Genomic DNA, 27,173 nt, shown 5'->3' with positions numbered 1-27,173 from the left:
ATTTCCCCTCTCCGATCCACAAACGAAGTCATAAAATTTATTAAATGCCTAAAAGTATGACAGCAATAGACAATTTATGGTGGGGGAAAGGCGAAAGGAAAACGAAAAAAAAACTGGCGGAGGAAATGAAAACAAGATTTTTCTCTGCTTTCTTATGCCCTCCAAAAAAAATTCTGTAAACATTAGCAGAATTTTAATGGCCCTGTGTTAATTCAAGCTTGAAGTATAAATATTTATCAGGAGCATATTAATAAGCGTCAGCTGCTATCGAAATTAGCTGGAAAATGTATAAATATTTATGGAAGGTCCTCCAAAGGAAAAGGCAAATGAATACTTTCGGAATTTGTAAAACTCTTTTTCAAAAAATTATAAAGTTCTGAAATTCTTTTAAAAATATGATGAATACTTTAATAATTAGAACCCAAAAATCAATCACTTCGAGAAGAGTTTTACAAAGTTTCATATTTATTTTTATTATTATGAGAAATTTGTATCTTTGCACCAAAAATATCAAAGCTTATTCCCCACCGAAAGTACCCTTCTTTTGTTGGGTATTTACGATGACTTGTTTCCCCATTAGCGAAATAGCCAGCACTTGTCCCCCATGATAGCAATCGAAAAACCTTTGAATATTTATAAGCTCGACCGCATACAATTTCCACTAATTTAAAGTTACATCTACGCCCCGCCTCGACAATTTTCCGAGCCATTGTCGACGTGGACGGCAAAAGCATATTTCAACTTCATAAATTGAGCAAATAAACAGGCGGACCGGAGCGGACCGGACCCAGAAGATCCTGAAGCGAAGTGTCCCTGCAGACGGATGTGCAACCATATGGTCACGCCTCAAGCTCATAAATTAGCACCATACGACGGACGCACCGAGGACTATTCAATTTGAGGACGGCAAGAGGGACATTTGTAAGGATTTGCCAGCCAGGTGCACGAAAGCCATTAACATAAATGGCACCGAAAGCTGCTAACAAGGATAACAAGCAAGTCGCATTTAGAACTCGCCGCTCCTGGCTTTTTAATTACGTAAGCGGAGAAGACATTTCCAACTTTTTACGTGTCTTCACTAATCCGCTAAGGACGAAAAATTGCGTACAATCAATTCTCGGGATTTCACAGTGCGAGGAAAACAATTTTCCCTAGCAGCTTGTTTCGCATGGCGCAATTTTCCACTACATCGGATTAAAATGTGATATGTTTGGGATTGTTTACACACAGTTCGGGGGGCTTTTTTTGGTGGGGGTGGAGGGAAAGGGGGGATCCAAGGGGAGCAGACAGACGAGACATGTGTTTGTTTACGAACTTTTGGCAGCTTTGTTTTTCGGGGGGCGTGGCCCGTTTCACTGGAGTGGGTCTTAATTTCCGCTCCGTAAGCATTTCTTTTTCACACACAGCATCTTCTTTTTCCGTCCTTTTGCTTGTACTCTGTTCAGCTTCCTTTCTTTTTTTGTTTTTTTGTTTCTTTGTATCCATGATTTTTGTTTATTTTGGATTTGTTTGCCCTTTTCCCTTTACATGCTTGCTTGAGTACTTCCGGTTGCGCCGGAAGTGAGAGGAGCACATATCAGACACAGTGGGACACAACGCACTTGGGGGGATTTGAGTGACTGGACTGGGGGGCTTTAATTGCTACCAGTGGAAAATTGAATTTAACTGACATGTCCATGTTCGTTTGTCCATATGTGTGAGAAGTATGTTCCACAGAGCTAAAGCAATTTAAACTGGTCAAGAAGAAACTTCATTACGAGCAGAAACATAGAAAAAGAACACCTACAAAAAACTTTTAATAAAAAAAATGTTTTCAAAAAACGAAGGTCTTGGGTAATTAGAAGATTAAAACTAGGTTTTACTGCTACAGCAATGAAATTATTCTTTGTAGTGATTACAAAGGTTAGTAATTAAAAAAGGTTAAAAATTAAATTAAATCTTAGCGGAAAAAAAACTTACTGCTAAGCCAGCTTTATAAAATCTTTAGACTAATTCCTTAGGCATATGCCTCTGAATGCATTGTGTATAAATAACAAACTTCTCTAAGTTTTAGCAAACTCCTTAAGATATTGTGAAAGCATATTGGTTGCATAAACTTTAACCAGATTTTGTGCTGCTCAACACGTCCACGGAAGTTTTGGCTTCCGAAAATTAGACAAACACGTTGTATTCTTGTGCTCACTTCTACTTTCGGCAACATTTGATGCATAATAAGTAAGGCAAACACACATAATGAAAAGAAATGCCGATGGATGTGGGAAGCTTCAAGGATGTTCTTAAATTTAAATTTGTTTTGGATAGGAATAATTGAAATAAAAATAAGCTTTAATTATTTTTTAAAACTTTCAGATAAAGCTCAAATGTGTGTTTAAATAGATGAACATTTGGCTGAATAATTCATGCGAAAACCCTAGGGCCTAAAAGCTCACAAGCTCAATCTAATTAATGCAGTGAACTAATCTTCATTGAATTTTAAACAAGTTTGCATAACTAAACACGCACAATTTATGCCATAATACATTGGCTTAACAAAAAATCACCAATCAAATGTATATTTTTTTCTGAATTTCTTTATAAATTAAATTTAAAATAATAAAATCGCTGTGTTTATATTGAAGCGTCTAGTGTTTATATCAAGTTTAACTAAAACTGGCAATAAACATTTCCCCAATCCTTTCGAAATCCATTCCACAGTAAGCCCTCTCCAATGTCGTACAAATTAATATACCCTATATCCTTTGACTCGGCAGAACCGCCCACACACGCACTCCAAGATCCTCATTATGGCACGTCATCCAATCTAATTTAAGGCACGATGATGGCCTGTTTGTTTCTTGATACATTTTCAGCGAACGAGAGATTTGGTCGGACTGATTTTTATTACGCCCACAAGCGCAATAATCGGGAGAGGGCACGCACCAAATGCCAAAGGAGACTTCCTTAAAACGAAACATTCGCATTCCGGGGTCCTAAGCCAAAAAGACGACATTACGTTTTATTATCTATTATATCGTGGCGCCTAAAATGCCACTACATTAGCTAAAAAATCCATACCCACACATGTGACAGAAAGAGAGAAAGAGAGTGAGAAAGAGAGAGAGAGAAGGATATGTTTTCGCCGGGCATAAAATAAAGTAAACATTAAAACAGGAAACGGAAGTCACGGCGGTGCCAAAACGGCAAACCGACATTCATAGACAATGTCCTGTGGCGGTGGTTATGATTATTTCGACTCGCTTATCCTGGCGAATGTGTTCTGGCATTTATGATTTTTTCCGCGTCCCTTTTTATTTCACATGTTTGCCGGGCGGGAAAAGGGTTAACGGGCTGGTGTGTCGGGGGTTAATTTACTATGCACAAAGTGTTGCCTATGTCGCGAACTTCTTGCCACGTTTGCATAACAAATCACTTGACGATTGCACATATATTTGTTAATTCTTCACTTTTTTTCCGCTGGTCTTTGGCGCTCGAAAAAAACGGAAGACATTTCTTTATGATAATCCACAGTTGGTAAAGAATGCCGAGTTCCTTTCGGCCGGGACCCAAACTCACGAAATGACGTAAAAAATAACGCAAGAGGCGGCGAACTGAAATCCTTGTGAACACGTGCGTCGCGCGTTGTGAAAACGAAGCGCGCGCCACCACAGACAAATAAGCACTGGCAGGAAGGACCTCAAAGGACTCGAAAAGCCAAAAACACCGAGCAACAGGGAAATTTCCCAAGGACATTTCGCCGCTCACTGGAATCGTAGCCGGGTTTCCCCTTCGCAGACTGCAATTGACCTTAGCCTTCGAGGATATCCGCCCTCTAGCCGGCTTCCTTTTGATGCAACACCATTTCCAGGATGAGGGTTGATGGACTCTCTCTCTCTCTCTCTTGTTTGGGGAAATTTTCTCCCCTTCAGCCTTGTGCTAGGTCCTTGCTCCAACTGCCGTTGAATGCCACAGGTCTAACAGGTTGATCCGTGACGTCACGGCTAAGCAGGGGAATTGTCACCAGGGATATTTCTTAGGGGTTCCAGGATATTACTCAATTGGACAAGGAAGACTTAAGTGTGTTAAGCACGATAATGATTCTTGGAATATTCATGATTCAACATTGTAAAATATAATATTTATTCAGTCAAAGAGTTAATTTAGTTAATTGTGCACTTACGTTTATAAAATAATAAAAGAAAATTGAAAAAAAAAATATAAAAAAATGTTTAACAACCTCTTTGAATTCGAATACAAACAGCAGACATAATGTTAATTTTAAATTTAAGCTATCTATCTTTCAACGTTTTCATAAATTTGTTGGTTCTGTAATGAAATTCCCCCCTTGTGGCTCGTAGTCCTGCCCGATTCCAATCGGCAATTTACAAACCTTATTCATTTTTTACCGCTAACTTGATTAGAACCATTCACAAGCAAAAGCCCTCCATAAAACCGAAGAAGGCCTGTCTCAAATGATGTTTGTTTTTCCACCCCTCTCAGTCTGAAAGTCCCCCATCGTTTCGCCATGACTGGTTCATCATGTGTCTAGGTCTATGCATTGATAACTCCCCGTCGCGACCATAAAACAATAGAGCCCCAATTTCCATAGAACGGGCATGCACATTCATACAAACCGAATAAAATAGAAACAACATAGAAAATGGATGAAACCGTCTAGGGAATTTTCGGGGCAATAACTATAAAATGTCCGCCGAGTCGCGTCGCGTGTATGCAGTCAACCAGGACGCAGGACAACACAAACAAAAAAGGTCCTTTGCTGTCGCAGTCAATGGGTAAAGGATTAAAAAACAAGGCAACGGCGACAACAAAATATTATCTCAATAGAAAAATCTCAGGCACATGGACAAAACAAAAGCCAAGCCAGAAAAAACAAGGAGTTGAAGAATTAAGGACAGACTTTGATAAAAACAAAGTGAAAATTTATGCAAAACGTAGATAGAAGGCCTCGAAACGAAGTGAATAGCCGGAAACGATGAAAGAAAATTGAAAATGGGAATAGATAAAAGAAGGTAAAGGCCAAACTCTGAGAGTTGCAACACTTTTTAAATTGTTCTTTTAAACTAAGCAAAAAATCTCAATTGATGAGTTTCTCTTAAAGAGAAAGAGTTGACCATTTAATTTAAGTTGTAGTTATCTATAACTTAAATGTTACTATGGTTTTATCTTTTTATACACTTACTAGTAAACCCGGCGAACTCCGTTCCACCACCAGATGGCGATAGTTTTATGTAAAATTTCGTTGGTGTTTAAAAGATAAAAAAATTTTTTTTTTATATATGAAAAGGAAAAATTTTATTTCGATACCATTAAAACTTTGGCCATTGCTGAGTGTTTTGCAATATTACACGTTGGTTCTTCAATAATTTAAAGATTTAACGGTAATTTTAATGCTGAATGAGCCGTTTGGCATCCTTCTAACAATATGGCTGCTATTCCCGAAGTAGCAACTGCAACAGCTATGTTGGATCTCGCCCGAACAGTTGCTAAAGCTAATGACATGAGGAATGTCTTGTCAGTACCACCAGGGGCATCTAGGAAATATAAACCACCATTTTCTTCATCGATTGCCTTCATTAAAGTATTATAAACTTTCTTCTGTTGGGAATTCAACAGGGGTACATTCGCTTGAACTAATAAATTTAATTCCTGGTGATCATATTCACGTTCCCGTTCTAATTCTCGATTAAATGCCTCATTCATTTCACGATTTGGCGCTGGCATTTTAACCTGATTAATAAATTACCGCACATGAGGTAACACATATCTTCGATCAAGAGTAAAACCCGATTATGTACCTCATTCATCTCAATGTCGTGATTTCTGCCCAGTATCGCGACGTTTGAGCATAATATCTCGGTTTCCAAATTGTTCACAATCAGGATGGCGACTTCGTCTATTGTTGGAGCATTAACTGTCCTTTCATGTGTTCCAGATGGTCGTTTATCTGCTTTTATGACAACTTTATAGTCATCATTTGGCATGCGCTCTAAAGCACTCTTAAACAAACTGACCATCGCATGATGTTCATGAAGTAGACACTGCAAGTCTTGAAGAATTGCTCGCTTCATCCCTTCATTGATCGTTAGACGTCGATCAAGTTGTTCTTCCATGTTGCCCATGAAATATATTTGTAAAAAATTTTTTTGTGTATCTTCGAAAGGTAGTAATGATCCAATTCGATGGTGAATCTGCCCTTGCATTTATGATAAAGTAAGTTATTCTTTAACTAAATTCTATGTAATACCAAAAAAAAAACCTTAAATGTCGGATTAAACCTCGTTCTTCGATAAAATCTAACGTCATTTGGAAACAACCATTGTATTTTCGAGTATTTGCAGGAAAGTGGCGTGATTCTTGTGTTTCACCACAAAGCAGTGAATACAATGGCTCAGGTGGCGGAGTCAACAATGGCAATTTCACTTTACCATTAAAGCAGCATAATCCAGGCGTTTCTCCGTAAAACTTCAACGCACCGCAATACTTGCAAACAACGTCCATTTGCCCAATGCAAACGCTGGGATGTAAGCTGTAATCAGTGATGCAATCGTATTGAAACACTGCTCGATTCAAATCAGCAATTGATAAATATCTTTTGCGTCGCAAATTATCTATTTCTTGACCTCTGTTGTAAGCTCGACGATTCTGCATTGTCAACCGAGCCGTGTTACGGGTTGCCTCACTTTGTTCTTCTTATTGAGAAACACGAAGTCGACCCATACAAACGCGGCGTTGTTTACGTGCAATGTTTTGTTCCCCTTCAGTCCTTTCATTTACAGTATTTTGTAGTCTTCTTGAATTACGGCTTTGTTGGGAAAGATTCGATCGTCTTGGTTGCGGCATTATTAATTAAACTTCACTTCACTTCAATTCACTAAAACCACGAAAAACTTCACTTCACTTCAATTCACCACAATCACAAATAACTTCAATTCACTTCAAAAAAATTGAGTTAAAATGCTATGGTAGTGTGGGCTTGTCAGTGTGATGAGGTAATAACTCAGTTTATATGCGATTTTTGGTATGTCGAACGGAATAAAAAGTACCCTAAGTCCTATTCCGGGCTCTAAGCTACCTTCCTACCAATTTTCAGCCAAATCTGTTCAGCCGTTCTTAAGTTATAAGTGGTGTAACTAACACAACTTGCTTTTATATATATAGATACAAATCTTGGATTATTTCTTCCTTTTTGGACATTTACTTGTGCTAACGTCGCTTCAATCAATGAGATCTATTATCTCAAAAGATTCTTTAGTGGCTTTGCCATTCAAAAAAAATTTGAATTCATTTCAGTCGGTTTTACCACTATCTACTCCTTTACATCTGGTTTGAGTCCGGGATATTTTCCCATTATTCGTCCTTTACTAAAAACGGGAAAAAGGAATTCCCTATCTATAGCAATAGTGTTCTAGCGAAGTTTGAAACCTCGCAGTCTTTTTTACTCTTATTTGTACGACAAAAGGCATCTTTATATTCAGTTTTCACCAACAGATGGATACTGCAAACGTAAAATTTGATAAAATAGATGGCGCCTCAAGCGGGTTGGAGTCCTTGTCCATCAAATGTGTTGGGCAGATTGATAGATGGGTCAGAATATCCTTAACTTAATTACCGGATGCAAAATTTTTAAAGGTATTAAAATATACAGCTTGCATATAACACGACCATCATGAACAAATCTGTCGTCCCGGAATTACAGTTGTGAATTGGTGTATTTAAAAATAAGAAACACGAGAGTCCGTGCAGTATACTTTTAAAAGTGATTACTGAACTTTATTATTTGCAGGATAGTAAAATACTCCTTTACATACCAACTTGCGCTCAGCGCCCTCCTCATAGCAGAAAATTGGCCATCTGGCTTGAGTTGTTGATAACAGAACCGAAGCAACTATCAAAGAAAAAGTCCTCATCGTGAATGTTTTTAAAAGGTATAAGACAAAATTGTTTGCGAAAACATGACCTATATAGAAGACAGCGTTGCTAAATACAATTTCACAATAAATTAACCAAGACCGAACTTTTTATTGTTTCCTTATCTCGAGTTACACAACACGGGTGTCAAATTTAAACCTTAGAATTTATCACAAATGCAATGTGCGAAGTTTAGAACTATTTAAAATTCTACTTAAATTGTGGGCTGTGGAAAATCTTTTGTTTTTGTCAACCATCGAAGACTATACTTATCATACCTTTTTGGCTAAGTTGGTCAATTTAAAAAGCCGAGTTAGACATCAAAAGTTCTGTTGCAAAGCAATCAACTTATTCAACTGCAACCAAAAAAGGCAGAAAAACTCTGCCCATAGAGATAGAAGTCACAATTTGCGCCGTCAGCAAAAACGACTATGATCTTAGCCATAAGGCCGGGAAGCGATAATTCTTCCAAACTCAAGGCAGAGGGCTTCATAAAGGCCGAGCTAGAACCAGTTGTTAACCAGAATTGGTGTATTTAAAAGTAAGAAACACGAGAGACCGGGCAGTATACTTTTAGGAGTGATACCTGAATTTTATTATTTGCATTTTTAATCACTATGCAAACTCTGGGTTACCATCACTTGTTAACAAGGCCAGCCTTCCCTTGATACGCATTCCCCCCTAGAATTTACATCACAGTATTGAAAAGCGCAGTTAATGCCGGCTTGAGCTGTTGATATGAAAGCCAAAGCAACTATCAGAGAAAAAGTCCTCATCGTGAATGTTTTTAAAATGTTTATGACAAAATCATAAGCGGCAACGTGATTTATAAAGAAAACAGCGTTGCTAAATACAATTTCACAATAAATTAACCAAGACCGAACTTTTTATTATATCGTTATCTCGAGTTACACAACAAGGGTGTCAAATTTAAACCCTAAAATTTGATCACAAATGCAATCCGCGAAGATTAGAGTTATGCAACTTTAAAAATTCTACTTAAATCGTGGGCTATGGAAAAGCAATTTTATTTGCCAACCATCGAAAACTATACTTATCATATTTTTTCAGGTCTTTTTAGAAATTTTCCAAATCACTTGACATCGACGAAATGCAAAACAACTTTCGACAGACTGCCGCCAAAAAAGGCAGCTTAACTCTGCCCAAAGAGATAGAAGTCACAAATTGCAGCGCCAACAAAAACTGCGACGTCAAGCGTTCTTCGAGTTAGCATGTCACATAATGAAATTTATCAATCAGTTAGGCCGAAATCCCGGCGGTACTGCAATACCGGGCCAACCCGCGACAGAGGTGGAGCAAGCCCCTAGCACTCCGTCTGGTTCCAAAAATCAGTTTAACATTTGTTGTCCTCCAATGGAGGAACTATCAGATGTTAAGCTGATAAGAACAGATACTACACTTTGATCTTAGCCATAAGGCCGAGAAGCGATAACCCTTCAAACCAAAGAAAGAGGCCTTCATAAAGGCCGAGCTAGAACCAGTTGGGAATTGGTGTATTTAAAAATAACACGAGAGTCCGGGAAGTATACCTTAAGGGATGATTTCTGAAGTTTATTATTTACAGTTTCAATCGCTAGGTAAAGTCTTGGTTGACCATCCTATGTTAACAAGGAATGCCATCGGAATTTACGCAAATTCCCCCTGTGGAAAACAGCCCACGTTAAACCGGCAGTCAATGGCTTGAGTTGTAGATAAGAAAGCCAAAGCAACAAGCAGAGAAAAAGTCCTCATCGTGAATGTTTTTAAAATGTTTATGACAAAATTGTAAGCGGCAACGTGATTTATAAAGAAAACAGCGTTGCTAAATACAATTTCACAATAAATTAAACAAGACCGAACTTTTTATTATATCGTTACCTCGAGTTACACAACATGGGTGTCGAATTTAAGCACTAGAATTCCCTTCGGATCTTTGTTGTACCCTATTCAGGCTAACTGTAATAGCTACTACCTTTCAACTTATTTTCATCAGTCGACCCTATAATTCCCAAACAGTTCTGTCTTATAATAAAGCAATAGGCAGAATGCGAGATGGTTCAACTCACTCTGGTTTCTCTTCAATTGTCGAATAAATCTTTCGCCTTTTACTAAAGATTTCCGTGGAGAGGGACACTCTAACGAGTCTAAAGTAATTTTTACTAAGATCCCGGCGACTTATGTTACTGGGCCAATGAAATATTTATATAAAAATTGGATCGAGTGAAAACATAATGTTGGGCACTGGTGCTTGGACCAGCCCGAACTTTTACGTTTGAACGGGAAATTTTAAATTCAATTCAATTTAAAAGACAATTATAAAAGTTTGGAAGTACTTTTCAATCTAAAAAAAATTTTCGAATTTATGGATTCTGGTGGTCCCGCCTTGGGTCACCTTTCTGCATTCGTTTTGAATCTTGGAAAAAACTGACAGGGGTCGAAAATTCCACCACTTCTGAAAAAAGAATTAAATGCAGTTTGTTAAAAGGTATGCTTTTTTGAAACTTAACAAACATTTTTGAAGCTATGGGTTCTGGAGTTCCCGCTTTCGATCATAACTGCAATTTATCCGAAACTTAAATAAATGTGACATAAACAAGCAGGGCTAAAAAATCTACCCTCAACAATTGAATGCAGCTTGATCAAAAATGCAATCCGCAACGTTTAGAGCTATGCTATTTTTAAATTCTACTTCAATTGGACTCTGGAAAAGCAGTTTTTGTTGCCAACCATCGAAAACTATACTTATAATATTTTTTCAGCTAGGTTGGTCTGCTGCAGAGGAATCAATCCATTCAATTTTCCAAATCACTTGGCAACGACGAGATGCAAGACAATTTTTGATAGACTGCAACCAAAAAAGGCAGCGTATACCCACCCAATGAGATAGAAGTCGTTGTAAGCTCAATGGCACAATTTGCAGCGTCAGCAGAAACTACGACGACAGACGTTCTTCGCATTAGCATGTCACATAGTGAAATTTATCAGTCAGTTAGACCAAATTTGAACATTAAACATTTTTTTTTTTGCTGAATTTCGATAACGTAACCCCTTATTTTTTAATAAATCCATGTTTCGCTTAACGGAGGGATTTAAAAAGAAGTGTATTTAAAATTAAGAAACACGAGAGTCCGGGCAGTATACTTTTAGTAGTGATTTCAGAACTTTATTATTTGCAGTTAAAATCACTATGTCAACTCTGGGTTAAACTTCACCCGTAACAACTGAAGCCATTCAATCTTACGCAACGCCCGTGTTTTTCAATACAACCGTGATATCCGCAGTCAAGTGCAGCTTGAGTTGTTGATAAGAAAACTAAAGCAAGTATCAGAGAAAAGGTCCTCATCGTGAATGTTTTTAAAATGTTTATAACAAAATTGTTAGCGGCAACGCGATTTATAAAGAAAACAGCGTTGCTAAATACAATTTTACAATAAATTAACCAAGACCAATCTTGTTATTGTATTCTTATCTCCAGCTACGCAACATGGATGTCGAATTTAAACCCAAGACTTCCCTTCGGATCTTAGAGGTACCCTATTCAGGTAGCTAACCGTAATAGCTACCACCTTTCAACTTATTTTCATCAGCCGCTTCTATAATTCCCAAACAGTTCTGGCTTATAATAAAGCAATAGGCATAGAGCTCGATGGATGAAATCACTCTGGTTTCTCTTCAATTGTCGAATAAATCTTTCGCCTTTTACTAAAGATTTCCGTGGAGAGGGACACTCTAATGAGTCAAAACTAATTTTTTGTAGGCCTGTCGGCGCTTAAGCTGCCGGGCCGATCGAGAATACATTTGAGATATAGGTTTTGTAAGGTATAGGTATCCATAACTGGAGCGCTTGTTCTCGTGCGGAGAAAGTAAGAGCGCCAAAAAAACTCCATAAAAAATAACACCTTTTTGGCATTATGAAATTAAGGTTATGTTTTTTTAAGATAACTAAATCCTTCAAAGAAAATCCTCGAATAAAAGATATAAAAAACGCACCTTCCTTTCTGCCATACCCATAAATTTTAATTGAATTATTTTATATCCTGCATGGGTTTTCCCAGGGCTCAATCTCATGGCCTCCGCTTTATTCGACGGCATCTTCATCAATGTGGGATTGTTTTGCATAAATAACGCATAAATTGAGGCGATCCAAGAAAAGGCCAACAATCCAAATCAGTTCTACATGTTCGGCATTGACAAAAAGTAGGCTAAGCGTAAAAAATGAAATATGTTCGGGGTCAGGGTTCGCTTCGGAATTACATTTGCCAAGTTCATAAAAAGGAATGGAATCCAGCCGTCAGTCTCTAGAGTTAAGGCGACGTTACGCATCGGAAAATCTCAACTCAGAGGAGGGACACTTATTATTTGGGCGTCTAAATTGGCTTAATGCCGAAAGGAAAAACCAAAGAGGCTCGGCTGAAGTTTTTCGAAAGCCAAAACTAACCAAGTAGTAAATTTACATGGAAGTTAAAGGTTTCCGTTTATCTGGTTTTCTCCACCCCGTCGAACTTGAACTATAAAAACACAAAAATCTAGCCGGAGGAAAAAAGTTTCCAGTCACATAAACATAAATTGCGACAGTAATTTTCGGTCAGGAACGTTTGGGAAATTTTCCGGCTTTCACACAGGCATTTGTATGCACAGGATGGTTATGTAATTTAGCTGGAGTAGGCTAAATGGGAGTTAACATTAAGTTTAATTTGTCTAATGTCCATGAACCCTTTTTCCGGGATCCAAAGAGCTCAAATTAATGGCTCAAGCAAAATAGTTTTACACAATGATTTGCCATTTATTTGGGTTTCCTTTCCTCTTTCTCCCGAACCACCAACTTAATGTAGTCCCAAGTACCTTAGTTATATGGTCATTTAATGATTATGACTCATCAGGATTTGGTTCTAGTGGCGTTTCATTAACACATTTTAAGTTCATCGTTAAAATTCAGTGATGAGCTTAACTCGTCCTTCCTAGTTCAAGGTGATGGTAACACTTAGGTGGTATTTTAATGTATTATTAAATGGCCCTCTCGGGCTCCCAAAAATTGCCGTAGTGGACGGTATTTCACGTCCCCATGGCGGGGTATTGGTTAAAGTTTTCAACTAGCAATAATCGCACCTCAGTAGGACTTCATTGGTTACGATATCGCCTCTGCGCAAAGATAACTTTCAACCCCGATTCAATCCCTATTCGATTCCAGATGCGCTAAAACAAGTTGGGAATTACAAGAGCAAAGGGTGTGGCACGATAGGTGCCGTGTTGCATACTTTTCAAGGACGTTTTACCTGAATAGTAGCTGTTACCTACTGTTTTGAAATTAAACGTAATGAAACTTAGGGGTGTCTTTTTAAACATATGGATCCTTTTTATACGGTTTATAAGGATATACGGTATATTAAGATTTGCTGGAAAAAAGTATCTTATTTTTATAGCGTTTCATGTTTTAAATATGTTTCTTATCTATACCTCACATAAAATTAAATCCCATCATCTACAATCATTGCAGAATTTCGTTCATTTAAATTTCCATTTGTTCTTGTATTTGGCACCCCACTCGAATTACAATTAATGAAAAATTCAGAGGTCCCGGGCCGCAAGGAATCAGAGAGGAGTTCGCCGAGTGGGGGGCACAAGGTTCCTTGAGGTCATGTTCGCCTACTCTAAAATGCTAAATAGCCACTTTTGCGGCCAGGCACGACAAACTTTTTTTTCTTTGCGACTTTCCATCGTTCTTCGCTCCTCCACGGCTTTGTCATAAAAAATTGAACAAGTTTTCCGAGGGAAAGCCAAGTGGGTTGGGTGCGGGGGAGGTGGGAGGAGTGGCAGAGACAGCGACGACAATACCGGAAATCCGTTTCATGACAAATGCGTCACATTGTCCTGGCGTCCTGGCTGAGTGTTAAGAGCGAGGAGCCCCGCTTTTCTTTTTCCGGCTGCTCTCCTTTACGACCAAGCCGGCAGTGAAATTCCTTCAATGGCAGCACGTGACTTGGCCCAAAAGAGAGCCAGCAAATGGCCAAAAGAGAACACGAACTTGACATTGGAGAGCGAGCATAACAAAGCGAAGGCGCAAGCGCCGCTCTCGCAGGACTCAAAGGACTCGCAGCATTTCCATCTACGTGCCGGCATAACTTTGGCAGTTTAATGAGAAATCCATATTTATGTTGTTTGTTTTGCCAAAAAAAAAAAAAATGGCCAAAAAAGGCATGTTCGAAGCGGGCAGCATATGCGGCGAAAAGTGAAATTACTTTCGTGGGTGGTTGTGCAAAGGCATTTCTGTAATCATTTCTAATGGGCCGCGGCGTCTGCGGGTATTCTATATCGTACAGCACGGCATATGGCCGCTATTTCCGTGAGTATCTCAGCCTGTTCAGATAAACGGACGTAAGGCAATAACAGAAAAGTGATAATGGCGTTTTGGCGGTAAAGGATGGCAGTTCAGAAGTATAGATATTGCTTAACAGAACTTCTAAAACCAAAATACTTTTAATTTTTAAATAGGTACTCATGTCTTGCAGCATCTTTTCAGTTTGCTAAATATTTGATGTTTAATCTAATAAGTTATTGTATGTATGATAACCTTGATTTTATTATAAAAGTTATATGAAGCTTAAAGTAGTATAGGTCTTGTTAAACAGGACTCCCAAAAACCTAAATACTTTTAATTTTTTTGTTAAGTACTTAAAAGTTTTAGATAGAATGTCTTACAGCATCTTTTAAGTTTGCAAAATATTTCATGTTTAATCTCATAAGTTATGCTATGTACAAAACAGTGCTGAAAATATTCTAGGTTTTGATAATTTTATGATGTATTTGATTTTATAATTATATTTGTACAACGGTTTCCTTATATGTATATAAAGTTAGCATTTTTATTTTACCCACAAATCAACAAAAAAATTATATATACCTCGTTTTTGTGATGCTTATTTCCTGAATAAGATCCAAGCATCCATCCATAAGATCCCGGATGGCCAGACATTTTAACTAAACCACGTTCGCGACTTGTCACAATGGAGTCATAACGTTATCATTCCAACGCGAAAGCCATAAAAATAGCGGCTTAAATAGCAACAGCCAGCACGTCTAGCATGAAAGAGGGATGCAATTCCCCGGGAAAAGTCCACTTCACACATTTTGCTCTGTCGCTTTTTTTTCACCCGGCTTTAATACTAGAAGAGCAACTCTAGCGAAACGAAAAAAAAATCGTTATGTTTTTATTGTGCAAATAAAAGCACGCGGAAACTACTTAATCAAGTTTCAGAGACGGAGTTTCCCCTTCCCTTTCGTCCTTGTATGTCCATCTCGCTTTAACGCAGGACCAAAGGAATCCGGAAGCCACGTTCTCCACGAAGGAAAAACCAAACAAAACAAAAGCAACCGAGGAATAAAAAGCAACAGCAGCCAGTTCAGCACAGACTTTTCCGACGTTGTTTTTAGCGATTCCGCTTCTGGGTGACAAGGGAGAAAGTGCGGGGAAAGTCGGGGAAAGTGGTCGCGAGAAGAGCCAAAGCTGAGACAACATGCAAACCAAAACAAATGGGAGTTGAGAAATAACACTTTTTTATTGTGTCGAATAATATGATGCTCTTTAAAAAATAAATGTACAAAATGCAGAAATAGGAATTTTTGTTACTTTAAAACTTGACTTGTTTATCTCTCACATTATCTCTAAATCTATTTCAATTTTAAATTAAATTTTGTTCAGATAAAACCTTTAAAATAAAACATTTGAGTGAGCAAAGAAGTAAAAGGTATTTTTAATTCCTTCAAGACCCCTTTTCATTAGGTTATTTCTTGTTCTAATTGCTCAATCTAGGCGACACCCTTCCACAACCCTTTGGTAATAGCGCATCTACCCCCTTAAACACCCATTTCCCCCCGAAAGAGTGCTACAATTTGGCGAAAGAATGTTTCCCAGCGAGTTGAGTTCAAAATTTATGACAGCAATTAGCGGGACAGTAGGCGTGTCCTGGGGGTTGCTCCCAGGTTACCATTGCCAGCACTTCATTCCCCAAAAAGAACGGAAAACACGAACGCCCTTCAATTAATTTGTTGAGCTCTTCGCAAACAGCAAAACGACGTGGCACATCAATCAAGTCGAGGAGCAAGTCAAACGTAAGGTCTCCATTCGGACTTGGTGTCCTGGAATCTTGGGTGTGAAAAATCGACAAGATGGATAAAACTAGGACCGCCCACAACTTTGGTCGCGTGCCAGACTCCTCGGCTCGTAAATTGTTCGTTTCATTTTTAATTATCGCACTTAAGTTGTATTTTTTAATGCCCGCCAGCAGGCGATTTGGCTTAAATGCTAAGGAAATCGCCGGAGCAGAAGGAACTTGGAGCTTGGCTCACCTGAATCGTTTCCGTGGCGGAATACTTTCGATTGTAGTCGACGTGATGGAGGTTCGGCATGTTTGCTCACAGCTCACAGCTCACTGATAATGACTTTGGATAGGGCTACTTAACACGTGTCCTTCGGCTGGTGGGTGGTGGGTGGTTCTTCCGGTTCCCATTCCTTTCCGTGCTCATCAAGATAGGCCAGTTTATGAGGCATTTGTGTTAATTTCTGTTGTCGTTCCACTTTTTCGCCCTTTTTTTCCGTGGGTTTCCTGCAAACGGGAGAAGGAGACAGCAAAGTTTGTAAAGTTCAAGTTGGGAAAAGTGTAAATTACTTTGAGCAATCTAAAGACTTCTTCATTTCCCCCGTTCCCCGTTTCCCGTTTCCCCTTCGGTTTCGATCCCCCTTGGGCATTTGTTTACTCATGTCGATATTGTTAATACGCCACGTGTTCCGCAGCGGGATGCGTGTAAGTCAGGAATACGGGGTGGTCCACGGACGGTTGGGCTTACGGATTTATTGCCAAGTTTACGCTACGTGCCTTGACTAAATTTATAAGCCGAAAACGCACAAAGAACCGAGCGATGGCCCAAAGGCACTGGCAGCAACAAATAAGCACGCACACACAAATATGTACTTTGGAAAGACATCGGAATACACTTGGATCCAAGCAATTAGAATCGTTTACGGGGCTAAGCGATGCTGGGGTATCGATTTTTCGTTCAGTGATTAATGCCTTCTTACGAATCTAATCTTAGTCTAGATTTGTAATAGTTAAAGGTATTTTCAAAGCAACTTACTGATTTCCCACAACGCTTTACATCATTCTTTGAATAATGTAAACTTATTTGTTTTGCTGACTTTTTATCTATTGTTAATTTTATATGGTGGATTCTACTTTATCTTTATCTTGAATTTTTACAGACATTTTAGAGAACTTTATTTACCAATTGAAATTTTTTCAAACACCAATTTTAATTCTTTAAAAACTACCCCAATTTATCGTTAACCTTTGCTGTCAGTAAATGTATTCAAATCTTTCTAAATGTATCTCTAAAGTGCAACTGTGTATTTCAAGTTTGCCAAGAGCAAACTTACCGCTAAGCTGAAGACAATCCCTCATGCTTTCAGAATTCATTTCCCTGGCGAAATATCATTTCGTTGGAGTGCAACAAACTGCTTAAGCATTCATCATCACGGTTAAGACGCTTCAAATAACTAATTAGTAAGTATCCTAGCGATACTGAGTATCGGAATTTCCCTCAAAAGAAGCATCGTTTGTTCAAGGCTAATTGACTTTTGTTGCCGCCATAAATGTTGACATACAAAATAAGGACGATAAACAAAGTAATATTCGTAGGAGGGCAAAGGGCGTGCAACAGCTGTAATTTTGTAATGCCCATTAAGTTTTATGCGTAGAGCGGCTAAATTTACGTCCGATACAAGCTATGAGAAATTATATCGTAAACTGGATGTTATGCTTTCGCTTTCCGAGGTCTCATAAAAGTTAAGTAGAGCGGAAACTTGTTGAGCTTTCATAATAAATAGAAAAATGGTATTCAGAAAAGGTTTAAAAGTTTCCCTACTTCAGAATTAAAATGTAATTATCGTGGTATTTAATTTAAATTTTAGATCCGTTATATAAACCTATACCTCGAGCTTTAAGTCTTATTGGTTACTATAAATTCTTGCACTTTACATTAACGCACATTAAAGGAGTAAAGAATCCTTTTTAAAAACATTATCGTTACTCTTACCCATTAATGTTGTAATATTTTATATCCGAAACTTGGTAACAAAGTATACATACATCAAGTTGCAGCCACCATTAATAATATGCCGCAGTTCCCTCGGCCGTGCTTTAAAATTAATGATGCATTTTATTGGCCGGGCCAGAAGAACTTTAATCATAAATTGCGAAGTGGTTTGGTGGTTCCAGTCATTTCACTAATTACGCCCAGAAACAACACAGCGTCGATGTTTGCCCTCCAGGGGAGGTCCTTTTCGGACAGGATACGAGCTGAAACTCCGCCCAAAATCTCTCCGCACGATGCATGACCAAAATTTATTAGCTGCTTACGGATTAGAAATGTATAGCGTATGTGGGAGTGTGATTATTTGTGGGGTGTACGCAAATGTGTTGAGGACATGTTAATCTCAAAACACTCAGATGGCCAGGAGCAACAGGAAGTCGAAGGCTCGAAGTCAAACAGTGCAGGCCAAATTAAATTGTTCAATAATTGAGTTAGTTGCGGAAATTCCCCTATGGCTCCCGAGGCACTTAAAGCCGTCCGATAACGTGGCTATATATCAATCGATTTACAAACTGATTTAAGACTACGCCATGAGGAGGTCCTGTTTCGTCCTGTGTTTCTGTGTTGTGTATGTTGGCTAACAAAAAACAGCTTGAGTGCCAGTCGGGCCAGTAAGCAGTCATAAATTATGCAGCGACACAGTCAAAGGACAAGAGCCCAGGACATGGCCCCGAACGGCAGGGATACTCGTATGTTGCAACTTGACTATGCAAGTTGTCCCCTTTCTAGGTTCCACACACCCCCCGCCCCCTTCTCCACCCCTTTCAGGTCCGCCCACCCCCCTTTACGGTCTATTAACTCCTCGGGAGAACTCAAAATGGCTGAGCAGTTAATAAGAACAACTTGTGCGGGCAGCCGAAGAGGAGCAGTGCAGCAGTGCAGCAGTTGCAAATTATGACAAAGTAGTGAAAAAGAGCCATGGCAGTTGCACAAGTTGGTTGAACGGGTTGCACGGGTTGCACGGGTTGAATGTGCCCCATGGCGGTGCAAAGGAGGCCCCAGAGAGAGGCGCCAACTTATAGAGGAATACACACTGTACAGGATACTATTTTCAATTAAAACACTGCGGCTTGCATGGCGCAGCCATACGGAAATTGCAGTTCAAAGTTAGCTGAATGGGATCAAAGAAAACTAAGCCTCTGTTTCCCTAATTAATCTTTAATTACATTCAAATATATAAGTCGTAAGCCATTGTAAGCTACTGTTTAAAGCCCCATTATATTTACACAATTTATAAATTTAATAAGCTTAATTTCAGTTAATCGGATTACAGCTGTGAAAAAGGTGTCGGATTAAAACCCATTTTAAAAATAATAAAAAAAGGGATGAATGTATACAGTCTACTTTCCAAATTACTGTCTAACACTTCAAAAACTTGCAACCCCATTTGATCCCGTTTGAAGTTTTAAAACAGCACAACATTTCCATTATCTTTTTGGCGACATTTGTTTCCTCAACAAGTTTTCTAAACTTCGTATCCCAGTCACAACAACTTCATTCGGAGGCACAACTGCGTTGCCGTGGAAAACCATATAGAAGAGTAAAAACAGGCAACAGTTGTAAGTGGAGAAGGCCCAACAGGTTAAGGAAAAGCAGACGCTGATGTTAATTACAAAAAGTCCCCGCAGTTATGACAATTTGCACAAGTCAGCTTGCAACCCCGCCCATTATCCTCATTTACTGTTGTTCAGGGACATTAACTTGGTCCTGCTGCTGCAGACGGCAAATTTGACAAAGGGAAAAGAAAACAACAAAAATTAAAAGCCAAATGAAGTTTACAGTTTACTCTGCAGTTATTTAATTAGATTAAATAAAGTTTCGGGCAGTCCAACCGGCAAGAAAAAAGTCGCCGACAAAGTTGAGATCATTTGTCAGCCACAGTTATTGCCGCAAGTATTGCCAAAAAAAAAAGAGGAAAAACTCAAACGAATTCCTTCGCATTCGAAAATTCAAACAAAAATCAATAAATGAGAGGGCGACCAGACAGAACCAAAAATACTTCGGGAAAACAAACAAACAAGTAAAAACGAAATGCGGCCGTAACAACAATAAAAATTGATGGTTATCCCTAAGAGAAGTGAAACAATCAGCAATAAAAACAAAAATAAAAATCCGAAAAACTGGCAGCGTTTTGATACCCTAGAAAAAAATAAAGAAATCTTTCCTAGTTTAAAAATGCAATCCAAGAACGTTTAAAGTTTCTTGAGAAAAGTCTCCTTAAACGCAATTTTATTGGAAATTTAATTGTTTTGTAAATCAACTAAATTGTTTTTCAGGATTCGACAGGCTTTTTTATACTTTACTTTAAGAGCAACCCACTTTATCTAGGACCCACTCATCCCTCTACCAATCAGTAAAAAGCAGAGAAAGTTAAACAACATCCAGGAAAATCAAAAGATAACACACATTCTCCCCTCGATGCGTCATCCCACCCATCCTCCCAATTTTTTCGGCAAGTAATTGTAGCGTTGCGTACTTTTAGGCCGCAAAAGCGCGTGCAAATACCGTACTTCGTTTGGAATGGGAGGGCGTTTAGCCTAATCCCGCAAGGACTTAGCACGGCTGTTAGGTGTATCAAGCTGCTACTCGGAAATATAAGGCAGATGAAGATTGGGATTCCGGGAAAATTTGGGGTGGAGCCAAGGAGCAAAGTTGCCGGCTCGGCAGTTTAAACTTGGCAAACTCGTAAAGGGCCATCTGCGATTTTTAATCCAAGTGAAAAGCAACACGAAGGTCGTAAGAAACGAAGGTGTAATGCCCTTTCAGGTGGAAGGAACGCCCAATTTAAAGCAAAGTTTGCTCAGCATATTTTTTACTAATTTAAAACATCAAAAAATCTACATCTTCTGCCAAAAAAGTAAAACAAAAAGAGCAAAGAGTATCATAACAGGTGTACAAACAGAACCAATAATAAAGTACACATAACTGAAAAAGCACAAGGGTCCTAAACTCACTGTTTTCACTTTAAATTCGGGAAAAAAGGAAAAAACGACCCGAACTTCAAATAGAAAAAATAACTTGAAACTGAAGTGACGCCGAACAAGGATATGCAAGGATGCGAGCCCAATGTTACCCCACTTGTTTACGCTTGTAGTGTTTTGATTGAATTTTTTCGCTGGGGAAGGGAGTAGCAAATGGGGAAGAAAGCAACAATCTGCAGGGGCAACAAAATTATAGAAACTCGGCAGACGAAAAAAAATAGTGGAGAAAAAATATAAAATCCAGAATGTAGCGATCCGAATTCGAGTTTGGCTCTTGTCCATCTGCAGGTGGACAAGTGGGCTTATCTACCCGCTCCTTCAACCGACTCCTTCCATGAAAATGTGCAGTGGGAAAATCCGAAATCAAAATGCGCGCAAAATGGAGGCCAAATGGGGTTACAAAAACCCAAACGCTGTCAATTCCCATGAGGGCCATGGTATTCAGGCTTTTAAGCACTGGTACAAAAATAGAAAAGAAATATGTATGTAATTTCATAAAAAAATATTTAAAGAATTCATAAAGGTCAAATACAAACGTATGTATATCTTGCTTTAAAAATATAATATTGTCAGTTTTGTATTGTATTTGTCTCATAAAATTAAAATCAATAAATAAAATAACATAAAACGAACACCACTGTTCAACCAAAGCCCTGGGGAATTTTAAGAGGAGGAGCATTCGCTTCAAATGACAGCGGTTGAAATTGAAGTTGGCAACGATTTTTCGAGGGTGGATTTTAAAATGCAAACACACTCGATGGCGAAACATGGGTCAGGGGTAGCCACAGGTCCTGGCATCCCAGGATCCCGGTGATTCGGCGACCCGTGGCATTGCTTTACATGCCACTGGAACCCGAACACGTGTCCTGCCATTTGGCCTATGTCCTGGGCAGCTGCCAATGTTCTTTCTGGCTTTCCTCAATTTATGTTTATCCCCGCTCTGTGCCGAAGCCAAAAATCACAGCTAACAGTCAAGGAGCACAAACAAAGACGAAGAACTTATCTCGAGGCAGTTAAATCAAGAACGTTTTCCCATCGCGTGCCAATGAAAACAACGAAGAGCAAACAGCAAACAGCGAATCCTGCGGATGGGGCTAATAACCAAAGCTAAACAATAGCGGAAATAATTTTATTATACTTGGCATGCTATTTGCATTAACAAGCAGACCATAAAAGTCGCCTGAGCAACGGATGAACGCACTTTTTGTTCCACTCTCTGGTGGCCTCAATATTAATGTCACTCGAAGTGCTAATGAGAAAAAAAGGTCAGGGAATGTTTTTCCTTCTCGCAGCCAAGCGGCAAATTATGGTAAATAGAAAGAAAATCTAACTATGATTAAAAGGTCATAAAATATTTTGTAATGGCTTAAAGTTCTCGAGCTTTTTCTATTTATTTTCTATCTAATTTAAAGTTTTTCCCGACTTTAAGGAGCAGCCAAAGTAAATAGATGATGCAGCTAGAGTTTCAATTCCACTCATATTTTATTCAAGTACCGAAAGTGGAAAGAAATAGAAGCCAGACTAAGTAGAGTATTCTGTAAAATGAAAATGGATTTATGCGTCTTTTGATAACTAATTCCCTTTGGGCAGCTGTCAACAAGCAGATAAACTGCTAGGCAACCCAAAAAAATACACAACATGTAACCAAACTCATGCTAAGCCGAGAATAGGAAGCTGCCAACGGAGGGGAATCCTTAAAGGGCTTTTGGCAATATTGCGCCAGGGTACTTTGACTCATATTAGTTTCGTATTAAATGGAAAAGAAAGAATTCCCGACATTGCCACCCCCTCCAATCCTGTCACAGTTAAACGCCTGTCAAATGTGTTCGAAAAAATGGGCGAAAACAATTTGAGGCAATCAGCTGGCAAGAAGTACGTGACAAGAGCTTTTTGCCCACTCCATTTCCGATTGTGGCTAACCATTTACACTTCTAGGAAATTGAATTTAATAATAAATATTAAAAGAATAAATATATGATATGTATTTATATTTATAAAAGAAAAGTATTGATTAATCCTACAAGGGAAACATTAGAATATCATTTAATAACAAGAAAGGAAGCTAGCTTCGGCAAGCCGAAGCTTATATACCCTTGCAGTCATTAAATATGTCTAACAAAATACAAAAAGGCTAAACAGCATCAAATCTATGACGATTTTTCTATTAATTTTCCACATTGTTCATATGACAGCTATATAATATAGTCGTCCGATTTTGATTAAATTTAATTTGTAACTCAAGACTCATAAGAAAACTCTATATTCCAAAAATCATGATTGTCTGATGAAAAACATCGAGGTAATAATTTTATTTCCGTTATTTCTATATAGATTTTTCGATCTTTCCTATGGCAGCTAAATGATATATTACTCCGATTTTTATGAAATTTTTTTCTCGATTTAAGAGTATTTGAAAAACTTGATGTTCCTCATGCTCGTGGGATTAAAAACAAGGACGTTATAATTTTTTTTCCATTATTTATATATATATTTTCTGATCTCTCCTATGGCAGCTATATGATAGAGTTATCCGATTTTGATAAAATTTAATCCGAAATTCAATAGTGGTTAGAAAACGCCATCTGGAAGGAATCAAGTCGATCTGATGAAAAACAACGGAGTAAGAATTTTTAATTTCATTCTCTTGTATGGGAGCTATCCGATATAGTCGGCCGATCCGGCTCGTTCCGACCTATATACTGCGTGCAACAACTAGACAACTTTTGGAAAAGTTTCAGCCAGATAGCTTTAAAACTGAGAGACTAGTTTACATAGAAACCGACAGGAGGACAGACGGACAGACAGACAGACAGACAGACAGACGGACAGACGGACAGACGTACAGACGGATTTGGATTCAGATGGTGATGCTGATCAAGAATATATATACTTTATGGGGTCTGAGGTGTCTCCTTCACTGCGTTGCAAACTTCTGACTGAAATTATAATACCCTTTTGCTCTGCAAGGGTATAAAAAGGAACTGATTAAGAAAATGCTGTCCTGACAACTTAAATAAATATTGAATGGAACTATAGTTTTAAAGCTTTGTACTTGTACTCTTTTATCTAAGAACTCTATAACTTTTGACTAGTGTATTGTAAGGAGAAACTCAGAACTTGAGTAGTGCAAAATGCAAACATCTGCTGCCCAGTGGCTCCACCCGAGACCCAATCGAGAAGGTCCCAAGGATTCTGGGGGTTGCTGGGCGAGTGTCAATGACCTGCTGCTCCTTTGACTTGATGCTAACGAGCACGTGAGGCAAGTGTAGCGGAAAATGAGCTAATTTGTGCTGCGTTTCTTTTGGTTAACTCCAACTGCCACGTGTGGCTCCCCACTTTTCCTCCAGGACTCTGGCTAAGGAAGAAGTCAAGAAATTCAATTGCGAACATAAATCATGCCCGAGACGAACTTGCAGGACACCAGACAGGATGAACACGCAATCAGCTGTTTGTCACAAAGCATATCGGGTGAACGAGGATGTGTTCGAGTGAGTGCTTGGCTGTGGGGCTCTCCTTTTCTAGCGGGGGGCATGTCAATCAAGCCGCAAGCCACCACTAGCACCCACAACCTTGGCTGCACCACCAAACGCCCACCCACAAGTTTTCGAAAGGGAGTGAGCTAAAGAAAAAGGACTCAAATCGGGCCAGTCTCAAAATCATGCTGAGGGTGTCAAGTTTAACTTAAGGTGAATTGACTACAGTTGTACCCAAGAATATTTGTTAATATAATATATCACATCTGAACTTATAATAATTACTGTCTTAAGAACTTCAAAACTTTTATACCATTGATTAATTTTGAACTAAATTAAATACAGAACGTCCTTAGTTCTTTATATATTTTTTTTAAGATTGCTTATCCAAACTAGTAAGGTACCATTAACCTCTTTCCTTACAGGGTATCACAAAAGGCAGACTCAATAGAAGCGATTTCATCGATGGCTCTCCAAAGCGTAGGCGATAATTTATTTAACAATGTGTGGCATGCGTTCTTCTGGGGAGCCCGAGCCAAGGCTTTTGTCCATTGAAATGTAAACGCTTTGGGATCTGATGCCCTGGCCAACAACTGTGAGCTGGCTGGATGGCTGGGAAGCTGGGAAACATTTGTTGCCCCGGGGCTAGAACAAAGGAGAGAATCGTTTTTATCTGCCACAGCATTCACTCCTTTATTTGCCAAGTGCAAATTGCAAAATGATATTAGGGGGTGGATTCATCGCTGCACCAAGGGGGTTGGCCCCCTTTCGGAAAAGCCGTCAGAATGGTAGAATGGCAGAATGGCGGGGTGAAAGTGGAAAGTGGAAAGTGCGTCCGGCACACCAGCTCGCCCGTAATGAGCACGAACAAAATTAATGTGATTTGTGTCGAAGGGTGCAACGACTGTATTATCGAGCGGGAAAATCCCAGGAACACAGGAAGCCCAACGATGCTGGTATTGTGGCTGGCAGCAGATTTCTATTTGCACTTGTAATTGGCGCGCTGGTCCGGGGGATCAAAACCAATCCATAAGCCCTAACACTCCCCCCGCCGATTTTGCTGCACAGTCATCGACTTTAATAAATAATTGAGCGCACAACAACTCCCCAAAAATAAAAGTGAAAAATGTTTGATACGTGAAAATTTTCGCATTTTATTGCTGCTTTTTTGCTGTGGGCTAACAGGCGTCCCCTTTTATCAAATTAAGTCCATTTGCCGGATTGTTCGAATAAATATTTTATCACAAACATTTATTTTAAAATATTGTGCAATTGGAATTGATTTTTTATGCGGTCGGGCGTAACAAAGATAAAAAAGCTTGAGCTTAATTACTATAGTTGGTTTTCAATATTGAATTCGAGCAAATAATTCTTTAAAATTTTATTTAATCCTATATTTTGTATTTTTTATAACAAAAGCGCAATTTTTCGCTCCTTCATTATTAATGTCTGTTGTCCATCATCAACTCCCATTTAATACACATTAATGAAGATGATGAATACGTTATTGAAATGACCACAGCACTTGACCGCAACAACTTGTCCCAAACAAAATGCATTATAATGATTTATGGAGGCGAGCTGCTGTCCAAAAAATCAACCCTCTAGACAAATTAACAAGGATATATGATGATGATGATGCTTCTCTCCAAAACACACACACACACACACACCCGCCCAAAAAACAAAGGCTGTCAAAGCCACAAAGAGACACTCGACCCAAGCAGATGCCCGAAGGTGTTTTCCCCACCAAGTTTAAACAAAAATTAAAACACCTACCCTCCCCCATTCGATGGCCACGACCTCTCAGTCCCTTTTCCTTCCCTGAACTTGAAGCTAATCAAAAATGTTACACAAAAGACCGAAAGGAAGGAAAAAAGGAAATAGAGTTTAAGCTTCGATTACAACGAACTCATTTTACACTCTCCTTTGAGAGGTTACTTTAAAGGTTTTGGCTTTAATGTTTGGATATTTTAATAAAATTTAAGACTGGAAAAGAAATAGAAATTAGAAGTAAATTTAATGTTAAAAGGTTCTTATTGTATCATTCTCTTTATTACGTTTAACTACGTTTCTTAATACAATATATTTTTTTTAGTCTTCCTAAAAGTTATTCTACCCGATCCTGATGGAAAACAAAAACATAAACGCAAAACTTGTGTTAAGCGAAAGTGCAAAAGTTGCTTAAGGAGTTTTTCTGCGCAAACATCAACCACCGAAAAAAATCATAAAAAAAATTTACCAACTTGGATGAAACTTTTTGTTGTAGTTGGCGAGTAAGCCAACATTGTTGCCATGATTAGCATTTTATCAGCAGATCCTTTGGCTCATCATGCCGTGTCTTAGGACAAGCACTTGGGCATCTTTATGGTAATTTAGTTTTTGCTAAGATGCGGCAACAGCTGACAATGTTGCAGGAATTTCGCTCCTTCAGAAAGGAATAAGGAAAACCCCCCTCCCCCAGCTCACTCCCTTAAAGTTGACTGGTAGGCAAGTCGTACTTGCCACATGAGGAAGCTGCGTGTCACATAATCAAAATCGAGGCAAACACAACCTGCAGGGTGCTTTTTATGTTTTTATGTGCGGATCCCATTAATTTATTGCCAGAGACATTGAGACACCTCCAGCCGAACAAAAGGCGACATTATTATTTCATTATTATGCCAAACGC

The 27,173-nt window shown here is 38.8% G+C and overlaps 1 protein-coding gene, 1 long non-coding RNA gene and 4 other non-coding genes across 6 annotated transcripts in view; 2 read left to right on the top strand and 4 right to left on the bottom strand.

Annotated features, from left to right (window-relative positions):
- The window catches only part of LOC108098314 (protein sickie), a 145,118-nt gene extending 141,488 nt beyond the window's left edge, over positions 1-3,630 (bottom strand). Inside the window, 1 exon segment of the mRNA XM_017201127.2 lies at positions 3,553-3,630. The gene's annotated coding sequence lies outside the window, so the exon portion shown is untranslated.
- Positions 3,631-7,441: 3,811 nt separating this feature from the next.
- Positions 7,442-9,710, bottom strand: LOC108098318. The gene is made up of 2 exons (XR_001771833.2): positions 7,806-9,710; positions 7,442-7,744 (listed from the first exon to the last, which is right to left on the bottom strand). It is a non-coding gene; the product is annotated as an uncharacterized LOC108098318 (long non-coding RNA).
- LOC122320661 lies at positions 9,161-9,356 on the bottom strand. The gene has a single exon (XR_006245765.1). It is a non-coding gene; the product is annotated as a U2 spliceosomal RNA (small nuclear RNA).
- Positions 9,711-9,967: 257 nt separating the features above from the next.
- Positions 9,968-10,083, top strand: LOC122320664. The gene has a single exon (XR_006245768.1). It is a non-coding gene; the product is annotated as a U5 spliceosomal RNA (small nuclear RNA).
- Positions 10,084-11,561: 1,478 nt separating this feature from the next.
- On the top strand, positions 11,562-11,681 carry LOC122320668. The gene has a single exon (XR_006245772.1). It is a non-coding gene; the product is annotated as a U5 spliceosomal RNA (small nuclear RNA).
- Positions 11,682-12,916: 1,235 nt separating this feature from the next.
- On the bottom strand, positions 12,917-13,056 carry LOC122320667. The gene has a single exon (XR_006245771.1). It is a non-coding gene; the product is annotated as a U4 spliceosomal RNA (small nuclear RNA).
- Between the last annotated feature and the right edge of the window lie 14,117 nt (positions 13,057-27,173).

Source organism: Drosophila ficusphila, unplaced genomic scaffold (assembly GCF_018152265.1).
Source record: "Drosophila ficusphila isolate 14025-0441.05 unplaced genomic scaffold, ASM1815226v1 contig_712, whole genome shotgun sequence".
NCBI lineage: Eukaryota > Metazoa > Arthropoda > Insecta > Diptera > Drosophilidae > Drosophila > Drosophila ficusphila.
This window is presented reverse-complemented; position numbering and strand designations above follow the sequence as displayed.